The sequence below is a fragment of the Nyctibius grandis genome, chromosome 24 (assembly GCF_013368605.1).
Source record: "Nyctibius grandis isolate bNycGra1 chromosome 24, bNycGra1.pri, whole genome shotgun sequence".
In the NCBI taxonomy this organism is placed as follows: domain Eukaryota; kingdom Metazoa; phylum Chordata; class Aves; order Nyctibiiformes; family Nyctibiidae; genus Nyctibius; species Nyctibius grandis.
The window spans coordinates 198245-211319 of record NC_090681.1 but is presented as its reverse complement, the minus strand read 5'-3'; the positions used below and the strand labels follow the sequence as shown (position 1 = coordinate 211319).

The 13075-nt window shown below is 40.3% G+C and overlaps 1 long non-coding RNA gene across 1 annotated transcript in view; it reads right to left on the bottom strand.

Annotated features, from left to right (window-relative positions):
• Positions 1 to 428: 428 nt before the first annotated feature.
• LOC137673315 (uncharacterized) overlaps positions 429 to 13075 on the bottom strand; it is a 45673-nt gene continuing 33026 nt past the window's right edge. Inside the window, exon 3 of the long non-coding RNA XR_011049714.1 lies at positions 429 to 619. This is a non-coding gene — a long non-coding RNA (uncharacterized lncRNA). The remainder of the gene's footprint in view (positions 620 to 13075) is intronic.

Sequence of the window (13075 nt, the reverse complement as noted above, 5' to 3'; positions counted from 1 at the left end):
CAAGGTAGGACACCAGTGGTGGAAGTAGAGAGCAGATTGGAAATGGACTGGTTCTAAAATGGTCATCAGCCTCTCTTCCTTCAGAGAGGTAGAGAGTATCAGCTTTTTACATACAAACCTAAACACTAATCAACAATTCAAGTGATACATTTCCAAGCCAAGAGCCATTCTGAGGTAGCTGATTGGCAGTTTTCAAGGAGAAAAGGAAGTTCTTCTAATAACCTCCGATTTTTGAAAAAACAAATCTCATCTTTGTAAGCCTAAATTTGCACATTCAAACTCATGCCCAAATTTTAAAAATAAACAAAAAATGTGGCCAAACACACGTCCCTAGGATTCTTCATGGGATTAGAAAAAAATTCAGAGGTGTATGTATGTGCACCACGCATCCAGACACATAAGAAATTACACGCTATTCTTACCTGTAACAGGTGCCAAAGCATTCTCAGTCCGTGTTTACCAAAGTTTTGTTCCATCTGTCACCCCAGCAAAATTCTCTTAGTTCTGTTTTTGGTAAACTTTTGCATCCATGTCATTTCACTTGCTTATCAGGATCTCAGTCACATTTGTGCAGTGCTGTCAACGATATCCTGAAGGCACAGGAGTGCTTGAGGTATTCCTGCAATTAGAATTTACAGGGAAAAAAATAATCTACTGATGATGCATAAAATCTCAAATTTAATTCAGTCTCTCAGAGAGTAGCCAAGACCATTCTGACAACAGTAACCACTCCGCTAATGTCAGCAGCCCTGACTCTCAGGGAGAAGATGAGCTAAGTGAGGCCAGGTCAAATTCACGTAATTACTTTTCAGAGCAGAAACACATTTCAAAAAGCATATGCAAGCAGTTTTAATTTCTCCTTTTGACCATTTCCATGTATTATCAATGTACGTTTGCACTTCATGTAGAAGTCAAGATAAACTGAATATAAAGAAACTACCCAAAGCAATCTCCTTTCACAAGCAACCTGCAGGAAAATGTTTCCTTAAAGTGCCTCTAAATGAATCACATCGAGAAAATAAAGAACGTTATGATCTGCAAAAGCAGTGCGCTTGCTAGCCATATACTGCTTAAGCACAGCATTCATAAAAGGGAAGCATAAAAAAAAAAACCAAACAGCTTTAGGGAGTGCCAGAGCCAAGTTAGAGGGAATAAAAAGGGACTAAACTTGCAGGTGAGGAAAACAGAGACTCAGGAAGGTATATGAGTTTCAGAAATTCAGCAAGGCCTCTTAGCAGGACAGCACTGTGTAGGTGACCTGTATGGTATCAGCCAAAGCACGAAATGCATGAATGACAGTTCTGTCAAGTGAGTCTCTCTGTAGCTGATCTTATCTTAGCTAGAAATCTTCCTCTTACATAAAACTTGGCAAACTAGACAGCTAATCCCACTAACATACCATGAGAAAGACTGGGAGATTGTTATCCATGATAAGCACTATCCACTTTGGGCTACAGAGCTTCAGAAGTTCATCTTCTCACAACTCTAAGTCTGGCCTTTGCATCAAAATCATGGGTTAGTTATGCTCCCCTGGCATCTTGCAGTATAACCCTAAGCAACCTGGTCAAACTTCAGAGCTGGTCCTGCTCTGAGTCGGGGGGTTAAACCAAATCCATCTAGAGGTCCCTTCCAAGCTGAATTAACCTGGTTTTCCATGATTCTGAGGTGGCTGAACACAGATGTTCCAGAAAAAGGGATGGACCAATTTGTGATGCTAGGTTGCTCCTTGCTCAAGGGGGAGTTTCCTCATGAACCAAGCTAGTTATCAACTTACAACCAAAGGAGATTTGATTATTAATATAATTTAATAATTTAACTGATGCAATTACATGTGCAACTAACATATGATCTCTTTATCTTCTCCATACAGTCCCACAGCCATGGTCACATTTAGCATCAAGCGACTGCAGGATTTAATTGCAACCCCCCCTTACTCTGCCTCAAAGCAACATGCTTAGAAACGTGCTAAAAACTTGTCCTGCACTGCCAACCATAGCACTGGCAAGGTCCCATCTTCAGATGTAACACCACTGTCTGCTTCTCAGCCAAAGAGACATAATCTCTTACATGCCACTAACTATGCATCCAGGAAGCTGAGGGAGACAAGTGAAGCCAGTTTCCTTGTAAACTGGCTGGCAGACTCCTGTTTCAGAACAAATGCTGTCTGCATTTGCAAACCTTGGAACACCAAACCAGAGTAGTGGGGCACTCCAGTTAGGAAAGGATTTGCTGTAGTCAGGGATGCCTGGGTACTAAGCTTCATTATTTATTATGTTTGGTAAGATTTGTGGGGATGTCTCCCTGGCTACCCTTCTCAGTCTTTGTTCAGCTGTGTTGAGCATTGTTTCAAACGCATAATTTAAAAATGAAAAATGCCAGGCAAGCTCCATGAAATAGTTTTCAGAAAGTTTTCCAATGCTTCCCACCTCCACCTTATTCTGTATTTTTAACTCCACATCAAACTCGCTGTCAAATGTCTGGTGGGAATCTTCTCAATACTGTGTAGAGAGCCTGGCTATTTACACATGTATCTAGACCCTACCATTTCACTCAACAGTTCCCAGGAAATTGTTTTTTTGAGGTCATTCTTACACTATTTTCCCTCCATATGTAAAACTCAAGTTAATGATATCTGGGTCTGTGGCTCTTGTCTCAAGAAGGCCCAGTGACTCAGATCTTAGCTGGATGGTGCTTGAATTTTTGCTCATGCTCCTAGGTCCCAGGTAAATATGTGTAGTTAGTATAGCAGACTATGCAAAGTGCTGAGTTGAACTCCTGTCTTGGGTACTACATACATTAGAGCATTGTAGTAGCATATCTACTAGCAATAGGAGCAGATGTGTAGAACAAAGCACCTGGTGCTGAGGACCCGACAGCAACATTATAAACGTTTGAGGGTTTTTTTGGGTCTGTTTATCCGTTTTAAACTTTGGCCTGGCTCTAGTGTGATCCCCCATGGGCTAGATACCATTTGCAGCTGTAGCTCATCATGAGCATTCCTGGAGTGCATCTTCCATTTTAGTGTTATCTGAAAGGAACCCAGGTCATGCACACCAAGACTACCTCAGGATGAATACCAAGACACAGCAACTGTAGACAGCTAGGATATCTCAGTTGAAAGCCTACTGCTGATCCCAGCTAAAACACTGATGTTGATACAGCATCAGAGACCAACAGCTTTTGTACCTAAATAAATTGCAAACATGGTTTTATATGCTTCTAGGGCTTGTCCTCTGACAGCACTTTAAAATCTGGATCATCCAAAAAGGCTTCCACAGCTACAAACTACTGTAATGCCAGGAGTACCGCACAATGTGTAACTGTGGACATTAAGGTGAGTAGCTTGCGATCTGAAGCTTTCTCATTGCAATACTTCCATCTTCCTGCTCAGATAATGTATTAGTTACAGGTTGGAAAGGACTCATTACAACTTTATAAGTAGAAGGAAACTAGGAAGAATCTTCACATAAATCAATAAACTAAAATCCCACTGGCAATACTAGTGCTTACCAGAGTTCACAAGACAGAGAGATATCTGAAAAAGCTAAAAGGACATGAACTAGGGGCAATGCATATCCAGAAGAGAAAAAAAACCCCACAATGCTAAAATGTGGAAGAGTATCTGAATATGAATTCCTGGTGAGAAATACATTTTTATTTATAGGAATAATATGTTGCCAAATCTTCCATATTCTTCAGAGATTGTTTCCAGAGCAGCATGTGAGGCTGAGGATCATTAAAAGTTTCTGCTGGCAGCAGGGCATCTCCTGTTGAGGCGCAAAATATAAATTGGTCTGTGACAGTAGGAGAGGCAGCAGGAACTGAAAAACACACTGCTCGGTGTTTGAAATTCACGAGTCTTGCACTCCTGTTCTTGACTTGTACCATCTTTTTAGGGTTTTTTTCCTCTGACTTCTCGTTAAGTTAAGCCGTTATTTGTGTTCAGAATCAAAGAAGGAAAACTGAATAAGAACACAAAATATTTTATGTTCTTGTACTATGTAGGACTGCAGAGGGTGCCAAGTCCTTGTATGCACCAGGTGAGCAGAACTAAGGCTGGACTGCAAATTTCCTCTGAGATCCTACTGGTACAAGCCCTGCCAGCTGCTTCTGCTCTACCTACAAGCAAAAAGCACAATCCTCCACTACACCAGAGATCAGAGAAACACAGCTGTATGTGGTTAGACAGGATTTAAGGTCTACAAGTATATGTTAGACAAATATGTATTTTAGGGATTTTTTTCTCTCTGCTGCCACTAAAGGTTATTGCTGACAGCTGTATGTAAGAAATTATAGAGTCTGTAGCAATGTTAAGGACATCACATTAAAATGCATTACATCTGTGATGGCAAAAAAATGATTTTTTTTTTTTGATGAAGCCTATTACACAGGACTTCAAGTCACTTAAAAGAATACTGGCAGTCTTAGATTTTCCTGTTGCTTGAACCAGTAAAAATCTAGCCAAACTAAAGGAACCAAGACAACAGCTGCAGTGATCCTGAAAGTCTGTTCTGGAAGGGAAAGTTGCATGCTCTTGTAATGCCTATTCATATGCCCTAAACCCTTAGTTCAGCTTCTATGGTAGATGAAAAAATGGGGCATGTGATTTTTTCTGGTTTCCTTGCTTTTTATTAAGTCAGATCCTCATGTGATTTGTTGACAGAACTGAATGATACGATCAAGAGGTAACACTCCCTACACCTCAACTGGAAATGTCTTATTCTTGGGAAAACTCCTAAAGAGAAGTGTGTATTGCGGGTCAAGAGAGAGATTCTACTCAGATGAGTGGTTTGTTTCCAGTTCACATAAAGATTCTCTGTATGCTGTTGAGTATCTCCAGGTATCTCAGTTTCCCATTCCTTGCTCGCTTTGTCAAGCTCTCACTTTGGCCAAACACTTGACTTCGCCTCAAGGCACTACCGTAATAGAAAATAAATATTAATAACAATAAAGAGTGCTTGGACATGCAAGGCTAACTGTGGCCTGCCTCTGGCTGTCATGAACTTTGCAAATTTGTCCACAGAAACTACAGTTGTGTAAAACTGTCATAACCACCACACATTTATCGAACGCAGAGTCATGCAGCAGCAACTCCATCGCTTTCCCAGACTTGTAACTATTGTTCCAGCTTTGCAAGGTGATTTCTCTCCATGCACTTTGTTTTGTATGTTAAAAAAATGGCCAACACTAAGGTATAAAAGTTAATGGGAATGTCTCTGTCAACATATCAGTTTACGTCAAACAAAAACCTCTGAATTCATGCCAAATATAAAGTCAAATGTTTTAATGGAGATATTAATCATTTGTGAATACAAGTAAAAGCTAATGACATTTGCCTTTTATTGGTGTCAGTAATCAGTATTCTCTATATGCAGATGGCAAAACCCTGATAAGCCTTTATTTGATCATTAGTGAATCTAGATTGGATATGGGCATCTTATTCAAAGGAGTATATAAAATTGTTGATACTGTCTGCCCTTTTCTCCCTATAAACATTTGTAAATTCACTCGCCATCTGCTGTTCTGTGTATACACATGCCCAGGCTAATGTTAGCTGAGGCTGCAACATAGCTATGTTAAATAATTTTATCTGATTTGTTGGATGATGGTATTTCTAACGGAAAACAACATGGTAATTTCAGAATGTTACTGATTAGATGAAAATGATATTGCATCAAAGTTACTTCCTTAATTTATTCTGAAAAAAACAAGAAGGATTTCTCTATTAAGATGCTTAATTAAAATCTATCTCTCTCCATACAAAATCTATACTTCAGGTCCTGCATGACATGTCTGAAAATAACAAAGGCTGATTAGCATCTTTTACACTCTGCTTTTCTTTTTGTCATTTATACATTCATTACAGCAATTCCATCCAGGTTTGAAGGTCTGAGAGAAAGGGTGCTATTATAGGGGCTGGCTGAGCACAGGCAGAAGAACAAAAGAATGCAGCTGAGCTTTTAGGTTTATAGAGAAAATGAAGGGAGTGGTTGGAGTCCAGATGGGACTGGGGTTGGGGGGTGATGGGGAACAGTTCCTACTTCGAGGGAATCTGTGAGAAACGTCACGCAAATAACGTCACAGGAACTGATGCTAAAGTCAAACTGCTCCATCACCCTACCAGAGTTTCAGAGTTCCCGCCCAAACTTAGAAATAAAACAGGAAAAAGGCAATCTGAGCACCAGCAATACGGCACACACACAGGTGTGCAGAGACACAGACAAACACACAAACTTATGCACTCTCACAAACAGGCTGCAAGAACCACAAGGGAAAAAAACTAAGTTTCTTGTTGTGAGGGGCCCAAAACTGAACACAGTATTCAAGGTGCGGCCTCACCAGTGCTGAGGTACAGGGGGACGATCCCTGCCCTAGTCCTGCTGGCCACACTAGTGCTGATACAAGCCAGGATGCTGTTGGCCGCCTTGGCCACCTGGGCACACTGCTGGCTCATATTCATCCGGCCATCGACCAACATCCCCAGGTCCTTTTCCACCAGGCAGCTTTCCATTATGGTTTGGTTAACGCACAAAAGAAGTCAACAGGGATTTCCTGTGAACAAGGAACAGAACTGCAGTATTCAAAATGCTATGCTAGTACTTCAAACATTGTCTCAGACTTCCCGTGTGTTTTAATTTCCCCTCCTTTGGCATTTGGAAGCAAGAGAGAAGAAAGGCTAGCAAATTGGCCTTCAGGTGCCAGCAAAAGTATTCTGGGGCAGAGACATAAATACTTGTCCTGGGACAACTCCTCAAGAGCTCCATGTTTCTTTCAATAACAACAAGGGAATTTTTTCTTATTGATTGCTTTTTGCAATCGAGCTTACCAAATAGAACTTCCCTCAAATGATTCTTCCAACTAATCTGATAGAAAACTAACCTTGTAATATTTATTGACAGAACATTGAAATAAATATTATAGGTCTAGAGGGAATGTTACAGTTCATTGATTTCTTTTTTTTTTTTTAAGGAAATAACAAACGCACTGTATTCCCCTTGGCATATTATGCTGGGAATAATCTCGAAAAATGCTTACCATGTTCAAAATGCAACTCAAAAAAACCTCCTTCCAGTCCCCAAAGAGCAGGCACCCTTTTGAATAAATCTGATCTTGAGCAAACAAGAAATTTGCAATTTTAATTGTTTGCAGAATTCTCCATCTGTGCTTGTTCAGGAAATTAAAAGAAACCAGTTCATGCTTTTATCTGCAGCAGTGAGAAGACGCAAAGTTTAGGGGAATGTAATTTGTTTCTTAGGGAATGAGTAGGGCTCAAAATCAGCTATTGGTAGTTTAATATATTTCACTGAATCTTTCGGTATCCTTCACCATTTGCTCCTACTAGACTGCTTCTTCCAAGGTTTGTAGTCAAAACAGTAGCCTAGGCAGCATCCTTACTGCTCATGACTCTGCTCTGGAACCTTACAGCAGGATCATTCATTTAGCAGAAAGCGGGATGAACAATAAGTAAACTAAAAGAGTTTTGGGGCCAAGGAGGAGGAGGGTACAATGGAAAAGTGCTGAGGGCCCTTCAATGTAGGGGAATCACAGAATGTTAGGGATTGGAAGGGACCTTGAAAGATCATCTAGTCCAATCACCCTGCCGGAGCAGGATTACCTAGACCATATCACACAGGAACGCGTCCAGGCGGGTTTTGAATGTCTCCAGAGAAGGAGACTCCACAACCTCCCTGGGCAGCCTGTTCCAGTGTTCGGTCACCCTCACTGTAAAGAAGTTTTTCCTCATATTTATGTGGAACCTCCTGTGTTCCAGCTTGTACCCGTTGCCCCTTGTCCTGTCAATGGATGTCACTGAGAAGAGCCTGCCTCCATCCTCATGACACTTGCCCTTTACATATTTATAAACATTAATGAGGTCACCCCTCAATCTCCTCTTCTCCAAGCTAAAGAGACACAGTTCCCTCAGCCTCTCCTCATAAGGGAGATGTTCCACCCCCTTAATCATCTTTGTGGCTCTGCGTTGGACTCTCTCTAGCAGTTCCCTGTCCTTTTTGAACTGAGGGGCCCAGAACTGGACACAATATTCCAGATGCGGCCTCACCAGGGCAGAAGAAACTATCTGAAAAATTAGAATCTGAAAAAATCTGAAAAATATAGAAGAAACTATCTGAAAAATTATGCATGTGTCTGAAGAAAAATATAAGAAGCAGAGCAGAATTTTGCTTAGTGTTGCTAAACATGGTGCTTGATACGAAAAAGGTTTTCACAAATAAGGCAACACTCAGTTGCTTAAATGAGATTGTCTCTCTTCAACAGCATGAATTGAAGAGCCACCACACACAAACAGCCAAATGGCCTCTTTTGCAAGATTTATAGGCAACACACCAGTATTCGGTCAAATAACCTCCTAGGGCAGGTTCTCTGACTTCCTCAAGACAGTAATTTGAAATAATATGAGATGATAAATGCAAATGTATTACAGTGCAATGCCATAAAGCTCCCCCAAACACTGTCACTTTCATTATACAAACAGCCTGACATTATCTATTTCACTATGAGGACCTAAAAAGACACTAATTATTTTAGAGGTTTTAAAACCTGAAACTAGACCTCAGAACAGCAACAAACAGAAAAAACCCCAACCCAAACAACCGAAGGATACTACAGTTAAAGTCTATACCACACGTGAAAGCACACTGCAGAAATGCTAAAAACTGCATCTCAATTTTATTTACCTTGAGGGTGCCTCACCGAGTCAAAAGCATTGCTAAAATTGTGAGGAAGTTTTCTGTGATTAGAAGACCAATGCCTAGTTTGACCAGAGATAGAATATGATCATATTCCTCCCACAGGACCAAGCATGAACCTCATCTGTATATGGCTTCTAGCTAAAGAACATTGCTACTGAAAGTAACTTATTCCTTGCCAGGGGTTACAGCCAGTGTCTTTTCTGTGGACAGTATGTACAGAGACTTTGTATGCTGCTGAAAAAAGAGACATGTGAAGCCTTCTGGATAGTATCTGTTCATAAAGAACTACAGGATTCTTTTCAGCTCTGTTCACTGTTAGAGCTTTACTTACTTATTGAGCACGCAGACTCATAATTTTTGCCATAAAGAATTGTTTTGTACCGTTTTGCAGCAATAATCATTTATTCTCAGCATACTGTGTTCTGACTAACCTTGGAGAGTATTTTTGAATTCTCACTGTCTACAACTGCGTTATGTGTACATTAACATCAAAAGCCACTGCTTTTGATGCAATTTTTCCTATTGTACAATAGTCATTGTACAACTATTCGAAAGAATAAAGACTTATTAAGAAAGGAAAACAAAAAGTACCTCATTGGCAAAGCTGGTCGTCATTTGGTGTTCACGGTTCCTGGTTACCCACTAACTGTCTCTCACTGGAGATGCATGTGGGTTTCCCATACACTGGTGAAGGCTCTTTTAATGGTCCCAGTGAAAATGTTTTGGAAACAAACATGATCATAGTTTCTTTCTGCTGGCTGCCTTGTGTCTGTCTGCCCGGTATGTGTGTACACACACACGGACAGGGGAATGGCCTGTATTTCTCAAACATTTCCATTTAAGACAGCACGGTCTCTTCGCACTGTCTTATTTGCACTTCAGAATGTGGAGGGTTAGTATAGGAAGAAATGGAGAATAGTACAGTCACTGTTTCTAAAATCCTTTTCTGATCCTTAAGTAAAGGACTGCAGTCCTTCTCACGAGCAGTATTCAAACTTGCTTCATCAAAATTTTTGAGCACATATTGACTACCAAAGGATAAAGTATCCTTTGTAAAAACAGAAAGCCTTCAGGAACTATGCATGACCTTTTAACGTCTATATTTACTGGAAAATATAGAATAGAATAGTTACAGTTGGAAAGGACCTACAACGATCATCTAGTCCAATTGTTATCTGGTCTGATAACAAACTTGAAGTAAAAGGGAAGTGGTGTAATCAACACATACTTTGGGCCTTGCACACCGCCACCTCGTGGTAACGCAGACCCACGTTCCAGAACTACATGAGCCCCAAACACTAAACATCCTCTTAAAACTTGAATGTGAAAAGGCAACAATATTTCCTGGCATCATTGCCTAGAAACATCAATGAGCCAAAATAAACATGTAAGTTATACAAATCTTAGCGTTGCTTTCTACTTTAAAGGAACTGCTCTTGTTGCATCATGTAGCATCTGCCTCAAAAGACCAGCTCACTAATTTCTGGCTTTTCCATACACAGACAGCATGTGTTACATTGAGGGTCTATAAATTCCTGCAGCACCATTCATGACAGAGTTATTAAGAGGGCTGTATACTAAAAGGTAGATCATAATTTAAAATGCCATTTTAGATAAAGCTAAATTGAAGCAAGGCAGTCAAAAGACTTTTCCGAACTCCCAGATGGGTAGAAATGGAAATAGGAACCACTGGAGCTGACGATGGCAACATTTACACCAGACCAAACCTGCATTAACTACAGCGAATTTGAAATCTTCACGCTGGAATAAGGACAAAACACATGCTTGTAAGGCTTGTGAGGAAAAAAAGAGCAGGAGCACCTTTAGGAAACTGAAAACCAAGCATTGCTACATCTCCCTGCACATGTTGAAGTCCTTCCGAGGTAGTGCTAACAACCTTTTGGTTGCCGGCATGCTCATCAGTGAAAGCACTGTCCCTACAGCGGAGGGTTGAGTTAGGCTGATGGCTAACCCATTCTCCTACACTGCAGTAGCAGCTTTGGAGCAATACTGTACAGAGATGCAGTATAGTGGCATCTTTAACATTTATGTTGCCTCTGCAAACTGGGGACAGAGGAAATAAGCATGTTTTATCTGCACAATGCTGTGCTTTGTATCATACCAAGTCAGATAAATCAGGATGTGGATTTCACTCTGCTTAGCTCCTCAGACCATACTCTACACCACTGTATCACATGTACTGATTAATGCAGTCCCTTTGTACATACGTAAATAACAGCTGTTGATGATGACATCTTAGCGATATCTTCGAGAGGAGCTCTTAAAATCTGTGAAAATATGAAACACGGAGACTAAAACTAATTAAGTAGACTGAAGAACTGTTCAAAAGGGGTCTGTTCTAATACCAGTGCCAGTAGCCATAACAGGAAAATCAGAAAATACATAAGAGTGAATATACCAAGCCAAACTAAAGCTGCATACAACTCATGATTACATGTCTAACAGAGACTAATAGCACACACACAAGAAAGACTGCAATAATCACAGAAACATCGCTTCCCCATGCTACTTCCTGACCTCCAGCAACCTGGTGCAATTCCTTTCCTTCAGGAATTGGTCCATCCATTTTTGAAAACACATGGACTTTGAATTGAGGTAAAAGAGAACAGAGGGATAGGTTGCCATTTGGTGTGAATTGGCATAATTCCACGGACTCTGCTGGAGACACAGAGGTCTGCAGCAGGTAGCGAACTGGATCAGTATGTCCAACAAAGAGAATTCGCACTTTGTGTGTTTAAGAAAGACCAACATCTGGGCAACAATATCAACTTAGGTATGTATTTACCCAAGTTTTTCCGTAGTGTCTTGCTCCTCTATAACTCAAAGGTAATTCACAAGAGCTGTTCAAATGATAAAAAAGACAGCTATTGCCGCTTTTTTATGTTTTGAAAATGCAGCATTGAGTATAAGTCAAATATTTTTTGCAATATTTTTTTCTAATAGTGGTTTTGGGGTTATGTGAATTTCTACTTGCACATGGACTTAATCACATTGCTGCACATTTTGCTTTCTAGAACCTCGGATAATTGGCAGCACAAGGCAACCCTTTACAATGTAATACCTTATGCTGGGCCACCATACTGTGAGACCAGAGTTGATAACTCACCTACCAGGAGTTGACAGCCTACAGTAAAAATTGGAGAGTGGGGAAAAAAAAAGAAAGAAAGAAAGAAAGAGGGGGAAGGAGACAGAGAAATACATTTTTAAAGATAACCTGGAGGCAAATATAATATTTATACTTATTTATCCTCACAGCACAATCATAAGCCCCAAAACATGTCTAATGAGGTGGAATTGCAAAATGGCCATGAGTCCTACTTACTTGGCTTCTCAGTGGTCTCTTAGCAGTCACATGGATCCATATTTTTCAACTATGTGACTGCTGCAGGCAAAACTCCTATAAGTAAGAGCAAGAGTCACAGCACGCCCTTAACTCCCAGTGGTATTCATCCACAAAATGCCAACCCAGGAAAAATGAGAAGATAGACAAAAAAAGTTGCAGGGGCAATTAAGCACTGCAGACAACTGTACTTAATGCTTGGTTCACATCTGCAGGGCATCCTCTGCTCAAATGAACTTTCATTCACAGCTTCTCTCAGCTCTTTGAATGGACTCATCTCTTCAAGCCTTCATAAAGAATCAGAAATATGAAAAAAATTGAAACATGTCAGAGAGTTCTTCAGTGTCATCACAGAGGAACACGCCCCAGCCCGGTCAATATTGTGTCTTCCAGCTGCCATTTAGCAGATTCCTGCTTTATTTCAAGCCTTTTTAGAAAGTATCTGATACTTTGTAAGAACTCTGTATTTTTCTACTGATGTAATCTAACCTGTACATTAAACCAACTGTTAGAGTTAGAACTGTTAGAGGTCCTAAGGTGAACAGGTTAACCATCATGGTTTCCAAAAGATGGTCCCTGATTCCTAATGTGCTGAAAACATTTCCTTTTGTCTGAATATCTTGATTCTTTTGTTCTTTCTTAAACGTCCATTTTTCAGATGTCAGATTTGCAGCACTTTAGAACCAAAAAAAATTCCCACAAAAAAAAAATCCAGCTACCTATAAGACATTATAGAAGTATGAGGGTCCAAGCTGAGCCAGCTAAACACCACTTATTTGCTTGGACACCAAAACATTTTGCTGTGGTTCTGAGGAGCTGTGCCTTCCAGCGAGAGCAGAGAAAATTCAGTTTCTTCAGAGCATTTGGAGGTAGTGACAGACATGTCGAACTACCTCAACATAGGCGCTAGAATTGAGAAAGTTTGGCTCAAAGATTAGTTCCGTAGGTTAAATTAGCTCTGTAGTGACTACCTTCTTCTCTCTCCAAACATCTAAGAAATTCTAAA